This window comes from Camellia sinensis, chromosome 14 (genome assembly GCF_055761805.1).
Source record: "Camellia sinensis isolate YWXY chromosome 14, ASM5576180v1, whole genome shotgun sequence".
Lineage (NCBI taxonomy): Eukaryota > Viridiplantae > Streptophyta > Magnoliopsida > Ericales > Theaceae > Camellia > Camellia sinensis.
Window position 1 is genome coordinate 105979175 of NC_138974.1, and position 8646 is coordinate 105987820.

Consider the following 8646-nt stretch of genomic DNA (forward strand, 5'->3'; position numbering starts at 1 on the left):
AAAAAAAATAATAATTCTTCATTAACTTACATTCATCCAAAACCAAAACGCAAATAAATAAAAAAAATTGTTGTCAAACTTCATTCAATACAAACCCATGCAATAAAATTAAAACATTTCTAAGATATCAAACTTCATCTTCATGAATCACATCCAATTCAACTTTCACAAATACCAATTCCAATTCCAATTCCAATTCCAATTCCAATTCTAATTCTAATTCTAATTCTAATTCCATGCATTTGGTTGATGAACCCTACACAAAAACAAATTGAAAAAATATAAACTTTAATCTTCAATTATAGTAAGAAATGAAAAAATAAACAAATCTATATAATAAGTAAGAATGGTTTTTGAATTCTGATGTGACTATTGTCCCTTTCTCACAATGTGAGCCATTAGATTGACTCAATCTAACGGCTAAAAAATGTCCAAGAGGCAAATACATTTTCAATGGTGGATTTACATTGGTGATCAATCGTACGGTGTTCAAAGAGACAAATACATTTTGTTGGGTTTCTTCTTCCCTTCCATCCATCCATCCATCCATCCATCTCTCTCTCTCTCTCTCTCTCTCTCTCTCTCTCTCTCTCTCTCTCTCTCATTCAAAATTTAAAATTGAGTTGTCTCCCTCATCTCTCACTCTCAGAGCTCACTCTTCATCTTCAATCTCCCCCGAAAACATAGTAGATCGGCGACTTCGCAGGGGTGCTAACCGGCGACTTCGCATTGGAGAGTTTGTTGGGTGCTAATCGGCGACATCGCGGGGTCCAAATCGGCGACATCGCGGCAACAAACATAATCAAGAATCTGTAATCGGTGAGGTTCAAAATCTTTTGTTTGAGGTTCTCCAGAATCTGTAATTGGTGAGGTTCTCCAGCCCTTGGTTTTCAATGAAACCAACCTTGAGTCAGTTTTTCTCTCTCATTATGGGTGATTAGCAGCCAGATTTTTTTTGTTTTTTTTCTTTGAAGCCACAGAGATCAAACTGTGAGTATTGTTTTGTTGATTTAACTGTGAGATTAAACTGTGAGTATTGTTTTCATTACATTTCATAATCGGTGAGTTTTGTTAATTTCTTATACCTGGCATGTTAAAGGGAAAACAATTTTGTGTGTTAAAATTCTATTTTCCTGTATATTGGCCTAATATGCCCAGCCAAGAAAAAAAAAAATGTATATGTAAATTTTGGAGAAGCTGCCTTTAGTTGGTTAGCTTCCTCATAGGTGTACATTAATTTTAGTTGGCTAGCTGCCTTTAGTTGGGTTTAAATCACATATACATTTCACAGTTTAAATCACATATTTTTTGTCTACAGTTTAAATCACATGTTTTAAGGCAATAAACTGTGATTTTAAGGCAATAATGCTACAGTTTAAATCACTCTACAATTATCCATTTCACAGTTTCATGTTAATTTATATCGAATCCTTGATTCATTAAATTCATTGTGTGTCAATATTCTTAGTCTTACTAATTTGTGAATAGAATATATATATGAAATTCTATTTTCCTGTGTATTGATCTAGCTGATTCTGCCCAGCCAAGAGGAAAAATATGTATACATACATTTTGAAATTGTTGAATTCAGTTGGCTAGCTTACTCATAGGTCATAGGTGTACATTAATTTGAACATTAGTGGAGTAGAGAAAGAACAATTCCCAAAATCAGACTGTGAGTATTGTTTTGTTGATTTTTCTTATACAGATAATATATACACACGAAACCATTCTATATTGTATTGATTTTTCTTTAGTAGGAATTTGTGCAACTATTGTATTGAGTTACTCCATTGAATGGTTGTTGTGCCATTAACCATTCTATTGAGTTACCCATTAACCATTCTATATTCCTTGCTTATTAAGTGTTTGATAAAATGTTTAAATGAAATTTACACACAACAAATCCAGTTGATGGTATCCTCTCTCATATATAGATTTTTCGATTTGATTTTGTGGAGAAATGGGAATCAACCCAATAATTTTTTAACTTGCTTTTGGATAATGGGAATCATCCAATTACCAATATTATTCTTCTCTTGATTTCTACTTCTGGGTCTGTGTTCTATTATTTTTTTGCGATTTTTCTATGTGGGTTTTCTGAGTTTAGGTTTAAGTTGCAATGATGTTGTGCATATTTTTTCTTTGTTAGGAATAGACATCATTTCTTTACTTGCATTTAGTTGAACCTTTCAGATTCACATTTCATGACACATAAGCATTCAATTTTGCTATAGAATTGTTGGTTATTTTCTTCAACATTACCTTTGGTCAGGTAACCAATTGCAAATTTTGCTAGAAAGTTGTGGCGGTTGTTTTTGATGGTCAAATTTTGGATGTTCTGTAAAATACCTCAATTAAAATAGTTCATTTTCTTACATAATTATATACTTTTTTTTTTTTGTTCAGTGATTCTATCAAGCCAAGTAAATGACTAAACAATCTTTCTTACAGAGAGTTTGATTAACCATGTTTGAATGCACTTAGTGCTGGTAATGTGAATATCCTAACTGATCAAAGTTATCTTATAGTTTATTATATATTCCCCCCCCCCCCCCACACACACACTAAAAAAAAAAATTTAGTGAGTGAATCCATTATAGTTTATTCTACATTCTCCCCAAATAGTGAATGATACATGCCTTGGATATTTGGTAAGGTTAACAAAAACATAGGTATATTCAAATTGGTGAATCAATCAATGGGAGTTGGATCTTATTTTTAATAATAAATAGTGGGCAATTTTTATGGAGTTGATTTAAGATAATGGATAGTGGATAATGGAGCTTGCTTGCTTATATTTTTTATTCTTCCTTTTGCTTCAGGTACATATGCCTTGGCTTGAAGGTGTGTTTGATTAGCTCATAAAAAGTTGTTATGGCTTTGTTTGCTACAATAGTTGATTAGGTAATTGGTCTGCCTTCCATTGATGGATTTGTTAATAATTTGTTGTTTATCTATTGTTTAACTTGGCTTCATTTTTACTAGCTAGGCTTCATTTTATATGTTGGCTATCTTCTGGATTATTAGATACATGCAGTTTATGTTTTTTGTTCAGAGACGGTAGAGAAGCAAGAACCAAGAAGAGCGAGTACTTGATTTTTTTATGCTAATAATTTGGGTCTTCTATTTTAATTTTTGAATTTCATACTATTTTGATAATAATCATTGTGATCATTTTTACTGTAATTTTAAAAATTAGCATTGTTTAGAATGCCTTTATGTTTGATTTTATTGTTTTTCAAAAACAAGATGTTTTAGTTTGTTTTGATTAGACTTGAAAAATTGAAGTTAGACAATGAATGGAAGTGTTGTGTGGGTCTATTAGTGAATGTTTCAAGAAATGGAGAGCAATGGCACAACGGCCCATTTAACAAGTGAGCCTTTTTTTTTCCCTCTTATATTTTATTGAATGTTTCAATTTTTTATTGAATGGGTCTATTAGTGAATGCTTCAATTTTTTTTTTCTTTTTTGGTTTTTTTTTTTTTTTTTTTTTTTTTTGTATGCATTCACTATGTGATTTGTAAAATGGGTCTCCAAAATGCCTCAAAATTTTTATTTGGGTTTTCGTTGGGTGTCTAAATTCTTATGTGATTTGTTTCTCATTTGGGTTTGATTGTATTTCTCATTTATATTATGTGATTTTTTTCTCATTTATATTATGTGATTTGTTTCTCATTTAGGTAAGACTTCGAACTCGCTGTACAGTATTTTTTCCCGATCGTTGTTGATTATGTTGTGTTTTTCCCTTTCTCTGCTCTTGCCGGTAAGATTTAGTCACTCTTCGTTGTTTGCCTTTTCACTTTCTCTGCTCTTGCCTGTAATTTTGATTTGTTGTTTAAATTCTGAATCCTGAAGGAGTTGTTTGGATTTGTTGTTTTGTTGTTTGATAGTAATTTTTGGTTTTGTAGTTTAGGTGTCTGATTTTTGTGAGGGTGCTTTCATTATCCCATCTATGATTTTTGATCCGTATTAAGCATCAAACGATGAAAATTAACTCTGTAGATCTTCCTTGGTTTTGCTTCTGCTACTATGAAAACATTTACTAATTATTAGAGCCTACAATTATTACATAAAACATTATTTGGCTTGCATAGGCAAATACAATGTTCACATGTTCTTAAAGTCATGCCATCATAACTGCATCTTCTTCACTCTACTTTAAGCTTCGAGTAACTCACTTAGAGACCAATTAAGTTGAAAAACTAATGATATATATCAAAAATTGAAACAGATAGTTCAAGGAAAGCTACTATTGCATATAAAGTTGGTTTTGTAATAATTGTTTACATTGGTTGTTGATATATATTGTCTTCACATCCTATACTAAACTAACCTCCATCAAATACATTGAAAATAGTAGGTATGGGTTCAATGATTAGAAAACTGGTTTGTCTACTTGCAATGTAGTATGCTTAATACATATATGGTTGTGGTGATAGTGTATGAACACCACTAATCATATTGGTTTCCCATTTTGTGTAGAACACCATTAATTGTTAGTCTTTGTTACTTTTTAATATGGAAACTAGCTTAGAATGTTATTCTCTGCTTCTTTTCTTTTTTTTCATTACCATGATGAATTCAATTTGTTGTCAATGGTGAGTTGGTTTTGCAATAATTGTTTGTGTTGGTTATTGATTTAGATTTTTTTTTTTTCCCCTATTAGTTGGTGTGCTTCTTTTATTTTTATTTATTTTGAAGTACATTAGTTAGTGTCGTTTGGTTTTATCAGTTGATACTTTTCATGCTAATACAATTTGGTTTGAGGCCTACCTTGAATGTGACTTTTTATTTTTCTCATATTTCTTTCCTTTCCAAATTGGAAGTAAGTTTGTCTTCTCTATGTTCTGATTAATTCAGGAAAGGTGACTACTACCGGTATCTTGCTGAGTTTAAGACTGACCAGGAAAGAAAAGAGGTTGCTGAACAATCACTGAAGGGTTATGAGGCATGTTGATCAATTGTCTTGCCATCCTATACTAGAGATATGCATAGTGAATTGCTGCATATTGACATAGTTTTGTTTTTAACCTTCACTTGATGTGTCTTCTTGATGCTCTTCTTTCTTCTTTTTCTTTTTTTAGGTTGCTTCTACCACTGCAAATACAGATCTCCCTTCTTTTTCTTTTTTTTTAAATGGGTTAGATTTAAATGTGTTTCTGAATGGTTTTGATTCCAAAAATATTAAAATGATAAATGAACTAGCACAAGTATTTGGTTGTAATCTTTGTTTAAAAAAATAGTACAGTTAATTTTATTTAATGAACCTTGGGTTTAATTTTAGTTAGATTTGCCCATTAACATTAATTTCAAGTTTGATTCTTTTTTTGTTGCCTACTAATTGTTATACATAATGCTTCAACTAGAAAATGGGTTATGCATTATCACAAGGATGGAAACTCAAAGGAGCATGATCATCCAAAAATGGATACTTCGCACAAGGTAAGCTTTAATTGTTTAAAATTTTAATTTTGTTTGGTTTTACAACCTTTAAAAATTCTTCTTCCTTATAACACGACTCTCTTAGTCTTAATAAAGAAAATTATTTGCTCCCCTTACAAAATTCGAGTTTAATTCTATTTGGAGGTTTGTATGATTTATCGGCATTCTCAATTGATCCTTCTATACTATTATTTGCTTTTCTATTCATTTGTTTACTTTAGTAATGCATACATAATTCAATTGACCATAACAGTTATGTTTAATTCTTCTTAATTCATATCTATTGTTTTTCCTATTTCTCATATGTATTTTGATTCGATTTTTCATGTTACAGTTTCTTTTGATGCAATTATTCTTCATTACAATTTCTTCCGATTTCTCATATGCATTTTGATGTGATTTTTCATAGCTATTGATTTTTTGAAGCGAATTTAAGCGAGTGATTTTGTTGCAGGTCATTGATCCATATTAGAAACATTGGGTTATGTTGCTTCTACCAGTGTGTCGTTGGTTGGCTCTCTCATGTTAAATTATTTATTTATTTATTTTTGGGTTAGTTAGGATTATTCTTTTGTATCATAATGTTCATTGACCTTTATTTGAAGGAATTCAATAACATTCTTCTATTGAAAGTTATCACATTCTAACTTGCTATAGTGTATAGGTGTGTCATTTTGACGTGGATAAAAATCTAAAATTTGTTATTTGGACTTTTAAGTTTAGCAAATATTTTTAGATTCTTTGCATATGCTACATTCAAATACATAATTCATTTTTTGGACTTTAATTTTGAAATTTACTATTTGAAATTTATAAATGCTTTCGCTAATTCAATGTGTAGAAATAATTTTAATTTCTTATATGTGAAGTTTTAAGTCGGAGTGACATTTACCATTTTGAATTGATTTATTATCATTGAGTTTCGTAGCACGTGACACCAAAAAAATTGTTGGTAGTGCCTTCAGGCACGGGTCATACCTAGTGTCTATATATTGCATCTCAATATAGTAAAAAAATGTGTTGAGTATATGAAAAAATTACCAATGACCAAATGGATATTAGACATCAATTATAGCATCAACATTATAGGTTGAAGTTGAAGATGAGCTTGACTCCAAAGTACCTAATTAGAAGTCAACAAGAGAAGATTAATAAAACTTACATTAGAAAATGAATAATACAAATAAAAATAAAGATAAATAAATTCTCAAACAAAACTTGTCTTTTGTTGTATATCCTTTTCTTTTTTTGACTGTAATGGGAAGTTGGCCTTTGCCATCTTACATACAACTGAAATGTATGGGAAGTATAATCTATCACAGTTCAGAAGCAAACACAGGTAAATCACAAAATAAAATTTTCCAAAGTTCCACTTGCTCTCTTGGGTGTCCCTTTATGCCTTACCATTTTATATTTGCATTTTAAAGATGACATGCAGTCAAAGAAGCAGAGCAAGACACAAAATCAAAATGAAAAGATACATTGATGAGGATACCATCACAGAAGCAGAATAATTACACTTGTCTTATTAAATCTTATGTAGCATCGTATTAACGGTTTTCATGCCAAAAGCATGCAAAAACATCAGTGACATTTTGAGAATTCACAGATACTTCTTCCAAAAGATTCAGCTATTATTGTTTTTTATTGATAAGTTAAGAAGAAAAACCACTAGGATTAGACTTCGTAATACTAACAATATGGTCTTGCCATTGATGTCTGGTACTTACAAATTACCATACAACTGGATTCAAATAAAGTAAAATAGCACCCCAATTCCTTTATATCAAAGACGTCATCAAAAAAAAAAAGGCTCATTATTGCAGACAAAACATTAAGAACCCTTCTCCAAAGAGCTGCTTGATCCATAAAAAAAAGAACATTATAAAGTTCCTAATAATTGACATCAACACAATATCTCTTCCCATTTGAAAAAAAGAAAAGGATATACAACAAAAGACAAGTTTTCAATTGCCAGATCAAACCCAACAACTAAAACATTCAGAGTCAAACAAGAGGATGCCTCAAACAACTCAAACAACTCATATATGCCTTATCAGATTCCTCAGAATATCAAATAAAAAACAGATCTAATTAGATCAAATAAAAAACAGATCTAATTAGGGCAACTAGAATATCAAATAAAAAACAGATCTAATTAGATCATCAGGGCAAGCTACAAAGTCCAATATAAACAGATCTAATTACATATGGCTCCAACTAAAACATTCAGAAAATAAACAGATCTAATTCAACATAAACAGATCTAATTACAAATTCATCATAAACAGATTTAATTACAAATAGTCTTACCTGTGAGGCTGTGAGCAGATTCAAAAAACAACAAATTCAACAAATTCAAAAAAACAAATTCGAAGTGAAGTAGAGTCCAAGTGAAGCTTCCCTGTGAATCAAAAAAACAAATTCAAGAAAACAGATTCAACATAAACGAATTAAAAAAAAAAAAAAAAAAAAAAAAAAAAAAAAAAACAGATTCGAAGTGAAGCAGAGTCGAAGTAAAGCAAAAAAACATATTCAACATCAACAAATTCAAAAAAAAAAAAAAAAAAAACAAAGACCGAGTCTTACCTGAGCAGAGTCGATCTTGCGAAGCACAGGAGAGTGAGATTCGAAGTGAAGATGCGCACAGAGTTGCGATGAGAAAGCAGAGATCGATCGGCGATGAGAAAGCAAAGTTAAGGATGAGCAGACAGACATCAACAAATTCAAAAAAAAAAAACAGAGACTGAGTCGTACCTGAGCAGAGTCGATCTTGCAAAGCACGAGAGAGTGAGATTCGAAGTGAAACTACGGACAGAGTTGCGATGAGAAAGCAGAGATCGATCGGTGATGAAAAACGAGAGAGAGAGAGAGAGAGAGAGAGAGAGAGAGACTGATATGAGATGAGAGAAGGAGCTCAACTCTCTCCTCCAGGCTCCAGCTGCGCAAATGTGTGAGATGAGATGAGAATGAATTGTTAGGGTTTTGTTTTTCAAAAATGCTTTAGACCAGTAATTAGTGGTGGCTCTAATGATGTGGCAGTGAGTGAGACCTACTGTCACATGTGTTTTGTGTCATGTTTTTTTTTTTTTTTTTTTTTTTTTCAATTGTCACCTCACTAGTGGTGTGATTAGTGATGATAAATTAGTGATCTATAGCATTGTTCTTTGTTTTTTACTTTTGTTTGTAGAATAAAGATG

The 8646-nt window shown here is 31.2% G+C and overlaps 2 long non-coding RNA genes across 6 annotated transcripts; one reads left to right on the forward strand and one right to left on the reverse strand.

Annotated features, from left to right (window-relative positions):
* Window positions 1–8441, reverse strand: LOC114279510 (uncharacterized). 5 transcript variants are annotated; one of them, XR_014351337.1, is made up of 5 exons: window positions 8036–8441; window positions 7760–7850; window positions 6488–6569; window positions 225–256; window positions 1–182 (listed from the first exon to the last, which is right to left on the reverse strand). It is a non-coding gene; the product is annotated as an uncharacterized LOC114279510 (long non-coding RNA). The 5 variants fall into 5 exon arrangements; XR_014351334.1 differs by having other exon boundaries at window positions 1–194; XR_014351333.1 differs by having other exon boundaries at window positions 1–256; window positions 8036–8439.
* LOC145807918 (uncharacterized) lies at window positions 2941–5003 on the forward strand. The gene is made up of 3 exons (XR_014351339.1): window positions 2941–3377; window positions 3685–3767; window positions 4865–5003. It is a non-coding gene; the product is annotated as an uncharacterized LOC145807918 (long non-coding RNA).
* Window positions 8442–8646: the final 205 nt, after the last annotated feature.